Source organism: Coturnix japonica, chromosome 5, assembly GCF_001577835.2.
Source record: "Coturnix japonica isolate 7356 chromosome 5, Coturnix japonica 2.1, whole genome shotgun sequence".
Classification (NCBI taxonomy): domain Eukaryota; kingdom Metazoa; phylum Chordata; class Aves; order Galliformes; family Phasianidae; genus Coturnix; species Coturnix japonica.
This window is the reverse complement of record NC_029520.1, coordinates 52,069,163-52,083,998: the sequence shown is the minus strand read 5'-3', so window position 1 is coordinate 52,083,998 and position 14,836 is coordinate 52,069,163. Positions and strand designations below refer to the sequence as shown.

At 43.6% G+C, this 14,836-nt stretch overlaps 1 long non-coding RNA gene across 1 annotated transcript; it reads left to right on the top strand.

Annotated features, from left to right (window-relative positions):
* The first annotated feature begins 223 nt into the window (after window positions 1-223).
* Window positions 224-14,531, top strand: LOC107315476. Its single transcript, XR_001555930.2, has 3 exons — window positions 224-625; window positions 805-994; window positions 11,814-14,531. It is a non-coding gene; the product is annotated as an uncharacterized LOC107315476 (long non-coding RNA).
* The last annotated feature ends 305 nt before the right edge of the window (window positions 14,532-14,836 follow it).

Here is a 14,836-nt window from a genome sequence, read left to right as displayed (position 1 = left end):
CGTATAGGAAACCACTGCATTAAAGTCCTCTCCAAACCCTCACTAATAACAAACAAGTAAATGGAAAGTAGTTCCAGTCCCTGAGTTATGGTGGTTGTAGGTGTTTTTTTCCCCACTTACAAACACCATGTTCAGTTCCATGTTCCTCTGACCCAGACAGACACTTGGGAAATGAAGCTCCACTTTCATTGGCATGAGGTGCCACCCTCAGCGCACCTTATAGTGGTTCCTGTGTTGTTAGAAACGGAGGAGAACATCAAGAAATGGGACTTGAGAAGAACTGTTGGTGCAGCTGGGTGGTGGAAGGTTTCCTAGCTTCCAAAAACATCTTTACTTTTAATGTGTGGTGTTTGCTTACAACAGGGTCAGCTTTTGTGAGTACATCTGGCACCACCAGAGAGAGAGATGGCAGCAGATGTGAGGAAGCAGAGCAGCTCTTTGATTGCACTCCAGCTGTGCAAGTGGGGTCTTAAGTGAAGTGCTACATTCAGTTCCCAGCTGAGAAGAAGGCTGCTGGAAGAAATACCTGCCTGTTTCCAAATTGTTGTGCATTGGCTGAAAGTAGGAGCAAAGCAGAATGAGCTGCAGTGGATCGCGGCACTAACAAGTTTGGATTTCTGCATGGGTAAGCGTGCAATAAACTAAAATGAAGTGGGGTAACAGAGAGGAGTTTGATGTCTCTTTGTGTTTTTGTACATGATAACAGATTAAGTTACTCAAACTATTACAGAAAGAAAATCAGATGAATTGCTGTTGACTCTTTCCTTACCCCACTTTCTAGCAGCTGTAATATTTGTTTTTCAGCGCTAGGTGTATTGGAAGTAAAATGTGTGAACTCCCTGGAAAGAAGAATGATGTCTTTTCATTATAAAGCAAACGAATTACATCTGTGGGAAGGTCAGAGCACTGTGTGGCCTGGGCAATGAAGGCAGTGGCTGTGGAAGCCACCGCTGCTCCCAGGTACAAGCTGGGACATGGGAGGATGCAGCTCATGGTAAGTGAAGACATTGATGCTGATCCATAACCAAGCAATGGTGATTGCTGCATTTTCCATGGGAGTAATCAATTCTGTATTGGATGCTGACATTATCCGTGTGTGCTGAATGAGCAAACTTGATCTGGCTGTGTCTTAGAGTTGGAATTTGATCCCTTCTGCTCCTACCAGTGTGCCACCATGCTACTCTGGTTTTGATCTTAGCACGCAATTACTTTGAGAATGTTTTCTGTGATAATTCATCATGCTTAGAAAAAGCAGTTGGCTTTTTGAAGGTGCCCTTGTCATGCTTTGCTTCCTTTTCCCTACTTTTTTTGTTTGTTTCCTTTTAATTCTGTGCAGTATATTCCTGGCTTAATTTGACAAGCAGAGAAACTTGTGCAGGTCAGACCCACTCTTCTTGGGTGATCTAGGGTTGTTGCAGTCAGCAACAAGTTACCTTTCCTCCTCTGGTTGGTGTCTGCCTGCAGCACTTGTCTAGTTTTCTAAGAGCGCAATGATTCTTATCTATCTCAGATTAAAACCTGCAGTAGAAAACAGATACTGCAGGGCAAGGTTCAGACCCCTTATCTTGCTCTGGTATACCTGTCCCATGCAGAGGGGCTCCCCTTGCCTGAGAGGCTGCAGGCTCAGAGATACCGGGAGGTTGGAGCATCTCTCCTGTGCAGACAGGCTGAGAGCTGGGGGCGTTCAGCCTGCAGAGGACAAGGCCCCAGGGAGACATCATAGTGGCCTTCCAGCTCTTAAAGGAGCTTACAAAGAGGAGAGTGACTTTTTACACACCCTGATAGAACAAATGGGAATGGCTTTAAACAAAAAGAGCAGAGATTCTTTCCTCAGAGGGTGGTGAGGCACTGCCCAGAGCGGTGGGTGCCCAAGGCCTGGATGGGCCCTGGGCAGCTGAGCTGGGGGGCACACAGCCCATGGCAGGGGTTGGAGCTGGATGATCTTTGAGATCCCTTCTGACCCAAGCCTTTATGTGATTCTGTGAATTCTCTTTGTACCTGAGGGTCTGCCTTACTGAACTCACCCTCCTTTTTGTGCCCATTGTGTTTCCTTTCTTAAAGCTGGAGACCCTACGAGGAGTGAACTGTGGGGTGTTATCACCTGATGGTGCATGTGAAGAAGGTTGTTTTTTTTTCCTTCAAAAAACTCCAATGTGCTGCTCTGTGATTACAGGAGAGCACGCAGCGTGCCTGTACCACAGCCTGCTGACAAAATGGCTCCTGGTTAGGTGTTTGAGAGGGTTTGTTGCTGAAATAATACACAACCCCAGCATATGGTAATTAGAGATAAGCAAACAGTTGAAATAAAATCTCTTAAATTATACCACTCGGTGCAGAATGAAATGTGAGGCACATAAACAAACAGGTTTTCTTCCCTAGCTGCAGACAGCATTAGCAGGTGATTCACTAGCAGAGCGTCTCTCCCTTGTCTAGTTCATTAGATCATCATTAATTTACACCTGTGTTTTGTGAATTACAGCAAAACATGGGCTCACAAAACACCCCGTGTTTTGCAGTGCTTACAAAGAGGAAATGTAACCAAACAAAGTCAAATCCCTTGGAAAATTAGGAAAGCATTGTGTCTTTTCCCCCAGAGCAATTTGTTAAACCAAGTATTTCTGAAGTCTTATTTTTGAAGTGCATCAGCAGGCTTAAAATCGGTTTTGAGGCCCCTTGTCCTACTCAGAATGTAATTTCTTTCAGCCTGTGAGTTGCTTATAAATTTGGGAGCTATAAAATATGCTGTGAATAATGAGTGTTGTGTATACGTGTTAACTTTGGGTTAGAATGTATGGAAATGTTTTTTGGAAACTAATCTTGGAAAGTTCAGATCTGGACCTAATTCATCTGGCTCGGTGTTACTGAACCTAGTATTCCTCTTGCTTCAGTGTTTCTGGGGAGTTCTGACCATGGAGTACAGCAGTGTGTCCTGGTGTTATTGCCAAAGGCAGCAGTTCCCCTGTGATCTGTGGTGGGGAAGCTTGGACAGGCTGGTGTCTGTTCAGGGCTTGGGGATCAGGTGGGGTTTTGCCATCTGGAGCTTTGATGCAGCAGGTCTGCAGGAAAAATGGCCCCTTTGGGTAGAGAATGATCTTCCTGTGTGTTTGATTAACCTCACTGCTAACAGTGCACATCATCTCTGTGGTTTGAATGTCTTTGTTCTCAGTTCCCCATTGCTAGATTTCAGGGTGACTTTAAAAGCAAGGCTATTTGTTTTTCTATTAAATATATGTTTTTAATGGGGTGTTTGTAAGCCATAACCAAGTCCAAGTCTGTGTGTATGCAACCTCTTAATCTGCTTCAGTTTTCCTCCAGATAAAAATCTGTGGATCCGCAAACTCTCTCACTGAAGCTAAACCCACTCCCACAAGGCAGCATGTCTTTCTTGAAGTGCCTAAGCAGGAGTCCTAACAAGGCAAAAATAGGGATTTTGATTAACTCAGCATCCTGAAGATGCGTCTTTAACAACACAAGTACTCCCAGGCTGGAATAGAAAACATGATAGTGATCTGTCATGTCAACATTCAATTTGATATCCTCTATTCGCTGGCCATCTGTCATTAGCAATGTTACCTGCACGGAGCCCAATAACTTCTGATTAAAATAGACCTGCTTTTTTTGAAAAGCAGTCTATCACCAAGAGCTGGCAAGTTTGCTGCTCTGCTTTACAGGCTGCTTTGGTGCCTTGAAGAAACTGTCGCATCAGAAGTGTCAATGCCCCCTACCTCAGCTGTTCTGTGATTTTCCAACCCCAGATTTTTGCTGTTTTGCTTGCTGGAGACCTACATAATGTGCTGTAGTTGAATGAAGGAGGGCAAAAAAGTTAAATATTTTGTCAGTGGAAGATTTTTGCTGAAATATTTAATTCTTCACATGCAGCTCATCGAAGAATAGGCACAAAGGGAGTCATTACTCTCAGCTTGCAGCAGATATGCAGAAACTGAGCATTAAGTCTAAGCTGGTTGTCTCCATCCTTCTCCAGGTGGTAGAGGAGAACATCCATTTCTGAAGAGTGATTCCTTAGGATAGGTATCAAATACAGATTGAGTAAAGCATGGCCCCTTGGTAGTCTTCTATTTGCTCCCATAATTGTAAAGACAGTCGGCTGACAGGTTTTTCTCAGTTACTCAGGTTCCATCAGCATAAGAAATTGTGCAGGATGATTTTTTCTGCCCCAGAGCCACAGACCCACGCTGGTTGGGAAGTCAGCTCAATCCATGTGGTTATCTCATCTGCATCTCTAGCTCTGAAGGGCTGAGGATGATGTTGGGGAAATGGCAGCTCTTCCCACAAAGATTAATAGCTGTAGAAGCTGAGATCTGAGTCTTCGTGGCTGCCGTGGTTTACAGAGCACTCCCCATCTGCTGCATGTAAAAAAGGCAATGTTGGCCATAAAATACTGGAAGTTAGACTCGGGCACAAAGTTCCCTGACAATTTAAAAAGAATTCCTCATGGTGCTTCGTAAGCTCTTTCATGGTTCTGACATGATGCCTTGGGCAGGATGGATTACATGGCCTCCCAGGCACTTTCCGGGAGGGAATTGCACTGGCCAATATGGATGAGTCAGCTAAGCCTCTCACTTCATCATCACAGACTGAGGCCTTGCATCCTGTAAAGTGAGCCTAACCTTATACTCCTCAGCCTGTTCTTTTGCCATGAGACGAGATAGAGGAGGTTACTGTTGCCTCTTTGACTGTCTGACATGTAATCCTTAATGGGACATTGGCTTTAATAAATCCATGGCTACGCTGCTTGTACAAAAAAGCTTTGTACTCGCACAGAGTCAACAGGGATGAACACTACCTTTAATGTACTTATTTTCCTGAAATCTGTAGTTTATCCCAAATAAATCTTAGCAGAAGGTTTCATTTTCTCTTTCGTTTGGTCGATACTCAGCTTGCAGGGAGCTGATACATCTGTTTATTTTATTCATCATCTTGCAGGGTGCGCACAGTGCACAGCACCATAAAAAAGAACAGGCTGGAAAAAGAGAAGCTGTTATTTCCTCTTATCTCAGCCCATGATTTTTGAAAAAAAAAAGCTGACACAAGATTTAATAAATATTCAGTTAAAAGGGAAGAAAATGCTTTCTGCAAAATTTCAGCTTCTGTCTGGAGGAAATAAAAAGAAGAGACTTTCTCAGTTGAAAATTTCTGGGTAGCTTTGTTAAAAGAAGAGGAGGGGTGAGTGTACCCAGATGAAAAAGCCAGACTGATGTGCTTGATCACTACCTCGAGACGATCTGTGCAGTCACACGTCAGCAAGTTCCTTATCAGAACTCCATCCGAGTTCCTCGATGGTGTTTGAAAGAGGGAATAAATATGCGAGCGGAAGATAAACAGATGCATAATACAGACAACAGGGGTAGAGGATATGTGTCAGGGCAGACAAAACCCACATGTGACAAAGGAGTGAGTCCCCGTTGGGGGGCACTGACTCGAGAAGTTTCTGAGTAGAGCTGTAGTGTTTCTACCCAAGCTCAGAAGCATGGCGCTCTCAGGCGCTGTCCATAGCTCGTGGTGCTGAATGTCCTCAGTAAAGTCTGTCAGCAGTCTGCGTGTTTAGGGTCAGGATGCGATGTGAATAGCTGATACTGTGGTACTGCAGGAGGAATGTGGGTGAGAATGCAGCTACACTGATGAGTGATTGTTTTTGGAGCTATGTGGCATTGTGAAAAATTCCTCCTGACAATTCAGATTTGTCCTGGGGGATGGTGTGAGCAGAGCAGAGCTGTGGTTACAGATGCCCCTTCATCTTCTAATTATTTTTTTAGTTTCATTGAAGCAAACAAGCAAAGCAATAGTGAGCTTATTGCCTTTGGGACAAGAGTGGCTGGCTGCTTAGCTACCAACTGAACTTGGGATGAGAGTCTGCTTAAAGAGTGTTGTGATTCCTCCCTGCCTGTACTCAGTGGCTCCTGGCTGCAAGTTTTGGTAGAACAAAACAATGCCTGCCCATAGATATTGGCACCTGCTGCAGCAGCAGATCGCTTTCTCCTGTCCATCTAGGTAAATTTGAGGTTTCGCTTGTAGAGTCATCTGCTTTCTGAGTCATCTACTGCCTCCAATGAGGATATTACAGAACCATGATATAAAATCAACCATTTGGAAACAGCCATCTTTAGTCATTAATGCCATTTTAATAATGACAAAGCTCCCGGTTAAAAATAACCCTTTGATCTTTGAAAGGCTTGAAAATGAGCAGAACAGAGATGAAGTTCAGTTCTGATTACCTGCAAATGTCTGCACATAGTGCTGTGCCCTTTGGGACTGCATTTGTTCAAAAGAAAAAACTTAATTAAATTAAAATGAGTATCAACAGTGATTTGAAACAAACAAGGTTAAAAATTAGAAATGCTTTGACTTCTGTCTGAAAAGTGCTGTGAGAGAGGTCTCAGAGGAGAACACAATGAACAGCCAGAAATATTATTCATGAACATTCAGTTGGCTTTTAAATAGAGTTTGCTTTGACTGCTGCTTCACACACCTGAGTGGCAATGATCTGTCAAGAAATTGTGTTTCATCTCTGCTACAGGAGACTTTTCTTGCTGTCCTGTTAGGAGGTTATTGCTACTGCATTACATCTGAAAAATGGCAAGTGAAACTGCCCTGTGAGTGCTGGAAAATGCAGACACAGCAGAGATGCAAGTAATTCAGCTAGGGCAAAAAGAAAGATGGTGGCTACCCTGCAGGAATCTTTTGGAGGAGTGTAAACTTTGCTCCAGCCAGTGACTGAGAGGCCAAATGTTGGCCCCGGGGAAGCAAAGAGAATCCCAAGACCTGCACCATGAGTTGCAGCATCCCCAAGTCCACCTGGATGAAAGTGGACAGAGAAGAAAGAACATGGCTGTTCTGTAGGGATTTGTCTGGCTGTGTGGAGGGCACTGAAGACATATGACATGGAGCAACTAGCAAAATAAGTGGCAACATGGACATTACATTGGTAGATTCTCCAGAAGAACTGATGAAGCATGCCTTTGGCCAACGTGAATGATTTTAACCTACAACTCAGGATTTATCTATTTATTTAGGTATGTATGTCTCTTGAAGTGTTCAAGGAACTTGTAGATGTGGCACTGAAAGACATGGCTTAGTGGGCATGATGTGGATGGGTTGAGGTTGGACCTGGGGATCTTAGCGATCTTTTCCAACCTTTATGATTCTGTGATTCTTTCTAATGTGGATTATTATCACAGAAGATGTATCTCCTGGCCTGAAGGAATTTAGTTTGATTTCAAAGCACCACAAACTGTTGAAATGGAATCTCCAAGCTGCTGCAGAGCTTTGCTCTAATAGCAAACCAAAGTGTCTGTAATTGCCTTGGTTCTTCTAAGGAAACTGAGTTTCCTGGAGAAAAAACTTTATGTATGAAATGAGAAACTCATTACCCACTGCACAGAGAGAAGCCACAGTAATTAGTAACCATGTTTGTGATATCTAGATCAGGCTTAGCTGGGAAAAAAGTCATCTATACTGTCTGTTACATAAGAGAAGAGCAGACAGATTGCAAATTTTCACATTGCTGTTGTTTCTTCTGTGTTAGGCCTCATTCTCTTTCACCACTCCAGATATTTTGATTTCCATCTTATCAGCAAGCATACTTCATCCTTAAGAACTTCTCCAAAGAGCACATGTAGAGAGTTACAGGTCCTTTCCTTATGTGCTGAGAATCTGGAAAACACCAGTGAGCCCTGGAAACTCGTATAGATGAATCCCACTGCAGTCCTGCAAAACAGCCCATGAGTGTGGGCACTGCTTATCTTGCAATATATCCTGCCCCCTGTGTGAGACCTCTGGGAATGTAGCCTTCTGTGTGAGTATTTCTGCATTGCTCTGCAAGATGAGAGGAGTGTGCTCTTTGAAGGTGCTGCCCATCATGCTTACTTTTGGTTTCAGTGATGCTGAGGTCTGACAGTGCTGTCTGCGCTGCAGGGTAGGCATTGGGCAATTACAGTTGTCCATGGCTTGGGTTGCCAAGGTGATGGATTTCAAAAGGCCAAGTCTACGTTCAGTTTTCAAAGGCAAGGTTGTTTCTTTTGATCTGCAAACCAAGGGGAAAACATATACAGGACTGCTGGCGTTTTTGTTCTGTTTTGTTTTGTTTCTGTACAACATCCTGAATGCTCTTGGCAACTGAATGCATTGGGTTGAGAACTCAGGGTGAGTCTTGACACTGAGTCAAGTTGCTAAAGCTGCTATCAAATCATTGAAGTCTTTCTGAAAATGACAGCATCTAAATACTGAGCCTGTGAACGCCTGTGATAAGATCTAATTCATGGGTAGAGCGATACAATGGGGTTGACATTCACATACTTCTACCATCTGGTGATGGTATCCACGAGCATCCAGGATGCTGTCCTGCAAGAATGTCAGATAGAAACAATAGTTGTTGATTAGGAGAATTCTTCAGAATAATTGTTTGCAGGGGGAGATTGGGATCAGCATAACAACACGTGCAGTGAGTACATCTGAAACCTGAGTAAGAATCTGCTGCAAGAAATTGCTTGTAGATCCATGCTATTTTAATCATGCTGACAGTGGATTAGGCTCAAAGCTAATACTTTTAACTTGGCCTTTTGTTGACTCCTTAAATTAATGCTTTTTATCCTCAGCCCAGGAGAAAGATATCCTGACTCAGCTGCTCAGACCCAACCTTGCACAATGTGTTGCAGTGAATTTAAACTCATCTTCCCCAAATACAGCTTCCGTGGTTTGAGGGAATATAAAACATAACACATGTGACACTCAGTTTTTGCAAATGTGTGCATCAAACTTTTTTAATCCACAGATAGTATGACCAGATAAGTCTGTGTTGGCACATTGCTCTTCAGCTGACTCCCTGTGCCTGTGCATTCTTGGTCACTCCTATTACGCTGTACTCTCTGGCTATGCTAGGGGACTGCTTTACATTTTTCGGTGCAAGACCAATACAGGCAGTTTATTGGTTTCTATTTCTCTGCAGAAATTTAGTCTGCAAAGAGTTCACAGTGGGTATCTGGCTCACGTTAGAGCTTGGCTGACCAAAATCAACACCCAAGTTGAACCCTTCCCATTACCAGTATCTTTGGCCTGAGACATAGAATTTAGTTGCTGCAGCAAAATAAAGCATTACAACTTCCATCTGCAGACTCAAACTGCAGTAGATACCAGAAGCTATTTCTCTCTTACCTGCAGTGTAGAATATGTAAGTGCCTTCATCCTGTACAGTTGTGGGCTGAGCTCACGTACCTGGGCAGCTTCTGCAGCAATGATGATGGATGGCAGCTGAGACATGGCAGCCCAGTTTTGTGTCAAAGCCCTCAAGCAAATGATGTCCCTGACTTCCAGCGTGAGACATGGGGAAGGTATTATAGAATTGCAGCAACATCCTGAAGTCCATCTGCTTGGATCAGAGGTTGCTAACATATAACCTGTTGAAAAGCATCTTTCCTGCTGATTTGGCTAGGCTCTGCATGCTGCTGTGCCTGCACAAGACTGCTGGATGTGTGTCGGTGCTGTGTCAGTGCCATCCTTGTGCTTTAGCTCACTGCTGTCTGCATGTCAGAAGGTGTCAGTGTTGATGCTGACTGCTGACTTTCTGGCACAGGTAGCACTGCTGCTTATGTGCAGACATCTGCCACACAGTGCTGCTGTGCAGGCAGGATGGAAGCACTTGTTTTTACGCCCATGTGACTCAGTGTGATCTGCCTGGTGCTGGTGGCTCAGTGCACTGCTGACCTTCTGCTGTTTCCCAAATTGCTGAATCCTGGTGGCTGAACACACTTCTAACTGAGCTGTCAGTTACTATCCACAGTTCCTTCCCTTCAGTGCCTGCATTTCACTTCCCTTTGTGGCTTTGCTTATACTGAGACTTTCATAAGATGTTGAAGTGTGAGTCTTACTTTTATCAAGGTCTTAACTTTAACTGCCATAGATAGTGCAACCATCCATATGCTAATTTGTTTTTGGATGTAGCACTTTCAATGGTTTGACTCTTTAGTTCATACTCATATATTTACTGTATCTCAGAAATAGCAAGACATCCCCACTTCTACCTAAACTGTGTCTAGTTTTAATGTTTGTTGAAATATTCTTCTTCTCAGAGTGCATTCTTTGTCTATGTGCATCACTTTGTAATTTCAGGAGCATAGGACAAGGGTCTTACATATGAAGTATAAAAGGCAAAGTCCTACTTTAAGAAGATCTGAGCTGACTATTCTGTTTGTCCCTTTTGCTTTGCAGAATATGTCCCAAAACTGGAACAGGTCTCACCCTTCTGGCAGCTCTTGGCATTTGTAGGTGCCCATGTCAGAGAGACAGTGATGCATTATACCCTGTATCAACTTGATGGAGGTTAGGTCCCATTTGTGAGACAGCATTTCTCCATCCAGTGGTTCTGACCCATCCAGGGCATCTGCTTGTCTCTGGTGTGGCCTCAAAGCCTGTCCTCACATGAGCCACTCTGCTGTGATGTGATCTCCTCAGTAATGACCACCCATGTGCTACGTGGGTGCCTCATCTGCAGACTATCTTCTGTTACAGAGCCCACAAACAAGGTGGTTGCTGGTGAGAGAGGGAAGCTGCATCAACAGCATCCAGTGGGTGTTGATGGACAAGGGCCTGTTGGTGAGGTCCCAGCATTCTTACTAAATGATGTGGTAACATTCATCATGAAAACTCCAGTCTATGCTCACTTATAACTGTATGCAAAGCAGGAGTCCTTGTAGAGCTGTCCAGTGAGGTAGAGCACCTCAAACAGAGTAAGGTGCATGTTAAAGGTATTTCTAACAGCAAGGATGAGTATATATACTTACCAAAAAGCATGAAAAGTTAGAATTTCCATTCCTCTGCTCTGGAAGTTTAAGCTTTGAGGTGGATGTGGATCACCACATGATAAAAGGGATCTTTTTCTTTGGTTACAGTTGGGAATGGGTTTCTGGTTTTGATTATGTGATCTTGCTGCAGCTGCCTGAGGAGGTTTGTAGAGCAGAACCAGGTAAGGTTGGGATGGATCCCCTCAACCACAGTGCTGGTGCCTCTGAGAAGCCATCCCATCAAAGGAGCTTGTACAGTGCAGAGCTGAGCAGCCAGGCAAGAGCTCAGTCTGACTGAGCTGGCTCTTTGGGAATTTCCAGCATGTTGAGGTGGCATTTTGTTTATGTCACATAGCCTTGCTGGGAAATAGCACTTGTCTGAGAGGAATGCCATGGTAACCCAGTGGTGTTGTTTCCAGTATCTGAGCTAACTTAATATAAGAGCAAGTGTAGAGGCTTGCACCTGGGGAGGAGTAACTGCATGCATCAGTACAGGTTAGGGGATGACCTGCTGAAGAAGCTGTGCAGAGAAGGACTGAAAGAACATATACGAAAGAACTTTCATATATGTCAAGATGGAGAACTGGAACAGGCTGTCCAGAGAGATTGTGGAGTTTCATTCTATGGATGTGTCTTGTCTGGATGCCAGCTGTGTGACATATTGTAGGGTACCTGCTTTAGCAGGGGGATTGGACTCTGTGGTCTCTTGAGGCCCCTTCCAACTCCTGCATTTCTGTGATTCTGTAATAGAGGTAGCTTGAATATCCCTTCTCAGTTCTAGCGAGTGTCTCATAGTTGCATCCTTTGTGGTCTTGTACAGTTAAATTGGAGATTGAGGCTCCAAAGTAAATCATCCCTCCGTCTTGCTAGAAATCATCCCCCCCTTGCCAGTCTTCGTACTTAAATTTTCTCTTCTTTAGCTCCTTGTTCTGATGGGGCTGTATTAATGTAAGGCCTGGAATTTGTACAGACTCTGCCAGCAGCATTGTCATCTTCGCTGCCTCTTTGTTTCATCTCCAGGTATACAGACTACTGACCTGGCATTTAGGATGCTGTATAATCCTGGAAGCTTTCTGTGTTTGGCTTTCCGGAGCGGAGCATGGAGAAGATGGGAAAGATGAGTGCTCTCTTCACCAGGTTGGTAAGTCATACTTTTCTGGAGCTGGTTACTTGATATCCTTACCACAAGTCACTTCCATCTCAGCAAAAAGGAAGGTCTAGTTGGCTGGCTGTGAATGACATTGGTCATGCTCTATCCAAGACCTTTCTAGCCAGGAAAAAGAGGAGTCAGCATATTCTGGTGAGTACTGGAGCTGTGAATCAGAGCAGTTTGTGTCAGCTGAAGAACTGACCTGCATCTCTGCTTTGTAATTTGGAAAGCTGTGTTGGAAAATAGATTTCCTTTGTGGTGTATTGTGGTCACTCATCATTTCCTATGTGTCCTTTCAATCCCAGGGCATTTCCTGTCTTGGGTACTGTATTAAAACAGCCTCACCTGCTGGTTCATTCCCCTGTACTGACACATTTTCTAATTGACCACGACATGACAGACAGTTGAACCCTTTGCTACCTTATTTGCTGTGAAAGGTTACTGAGTTGAGTGAAATGTGTTTAGAAAGTAAGACATTTGGCCTGGGGTTTAACCTTCAGAGTGCTGAGAGCCAGAGAATTTGACTTCAGCTATTGAGTGTACCCACAAAGCTGACAAGGAGAGAACTCTGCATGCGCCTGAGTGAGAGGACAATGTTCTGTGTTATCAGGGGGGCCAAGGCTTTCCTACAAGAGCTCTGAGCCTCTTTGCAATTGCTGACAGAGGCAGAGCTGTGTTTTTGCTCGGGGCTTTTCACACCTTGTCTTTGCATATGGAGACTTGGGTTTTACATCCTTTGAACAGTTACCTCTGTCAGCAGCTTGTGTTTTGTGGCTCAGGCAAGTTTGAAGGTTTGCTTTTTGATATTTTCCTTTCTCCTGTTTTGCCAGTCCCAGTTTGAAAGATGCACACTGTTACCAGGAGAACCAGGGATGTGTCAGCAGAGCAATTTACAGGTGGTCAAATTTAGGGTTTTTGGAACAAATGCGCCATTGAACTGAAACATTGCATAGCCAATGCACGGTGATTTTTTCTGATGAGATCTGCAAGGGGGGAACAGACTGGGAACTGCTGAAGACATCAGAAATTCCCTTGTGGGCCAGCACACGTAGCAGCTTAGCTGTGTGTTTTCATGTAGAGTGGGTTGGATGGGTCCTCAGTCTATGTGAGATGGCCCTTGTGTAGCCACGGGGCTGAGTTTTGTTCTCTAGAGAAAGTGTTTGTGTTGAACTGCTTTAAACTTTTCCCCTATGCTGTATATCCTGTATACATTCAGCACGTTATTCAAAGGCAGTACAGAGCTTATAATATCAAAATACATTTGCAATCTATTTGTTATTTTCTAATTTTTAATCTCTTTCAAGGGTAACTATACCTACCAAGAAGACCTTTCCTTCTATATACAACACTGTATTTAAAACTACTCAAAATATTCTTCTTTTGCACTTGTCTTTAAATACTTTCAGGCCAAGTAAACCTTGCTGCAAGAATATGCTGACTGCATGCAGGAGTTTGACCCTGTGTGTCGAAGTAAGCAAATTCAATTACGTTTGCTTCTCTTGCACTGTGTTGAGTAGAACAAGAAGAGTTTCATGGTAACATCACCAATAAAACAAAGGAAACAAAATCCTTTGAAAAGAACCAGCTTGGTCAGCTCGTTCTTTCTTCCCCCGGTGATGAAAGAAAGAAATAGTTTTTTTTTGGAGACAGAACACAGCATTTTTACAAAGGAAGCCTGTTTCAGGGTCTGGGGTGTTATACTGGGATGGAAATTGATCTTGGTTGAGTCTTCAGACTCAGTTCTTTGCACTCAGGTGGTCTTGGTTTTCAGGGTTTTCAGACTTTTCTCTTCTCTTTTGGGGCCATTGTGAGGTAAAAAGGACCACACTGCTCTTCAGTGATTGCAGACATCTTCAAGCTTGCAGGAAAACCCTGGAGAGACAAGAGGGTGCTCTCTCAATGGGAGCCAGTGGACATAACAGGAACTGTTGTGTACACATTAGAACAGAGAATGATTCAAGTCAGACATGTGGAAGTTGCAGCTCTTGCCACATATTACACACCGAGACCAAGTTCTGATCCTCTTAAGATATGAAACATCTTTTACAATTCCTCTAGTTAAAGCTGCTGATCAGGGTCTTGAGGTACAAGAGGCAAAATCTTCAACAAACATCTGATGTGAGAACACCATTGCTGTTCCATTTTGGAGCGTGCTTGGGGTGTCTCGTGAGTAAGCAGCGGGTCTGTCAGAAAAATTCTCAGGATAATTTGGGTTGATTCAATTTCTCATTAAATTTGCAGATGCATTCCAGTGATCTGAAGCACGAGATGAGGTGAGAGCTGTGTGTTTAGGCATGGGAGAGTGCTAAATAGGGATGAGAGTAGAAGTGGGTATTGCAGCATTTAAAAGCATTCAAGTATGTGACATTAGCTTGGGTAGCAAATATCACAGTTAATTACCCAGAGGTCCTATGTACCTACGAAGTCTGGGGTTGTTTTATGCGTTTACCTGTGTTGATGCCTGGTGGTTTATAGGAAAAATATTGCTCATTTTATTCATACCCAGAAGTAAGAAGGCAGCACTCATTTCTGGGAGGTATAGTCATGACTGTTCTTCCTGAACCATTTCTGGATTTCATACTTTCTCGCATCATTCAGTTTCTCCCTCTTGAGTAGCTGCAATTTTGGCTCTGGCATTCCTGTTTTGTACATTGATTGTAAAGAAAAGCTTTTTTTCCAGAGACAGAAGTGCAATTTAGGGAAGCATCTTGCATCCCTAGACAAGAAGAGAAATGCAGATAGTCTTTGTTCTGGTTTCTCTGAATAAGGAGAGGAACCCGTGCATGATTACACTGAAAATGGTTTCCCCTTTTAACGTGGAGATAATCCAACTTGAAAAAGAAAAGGTTGAATGTTCAGTCTTCACCAGAATGTTGGGTCTGTCTGTGTGTTG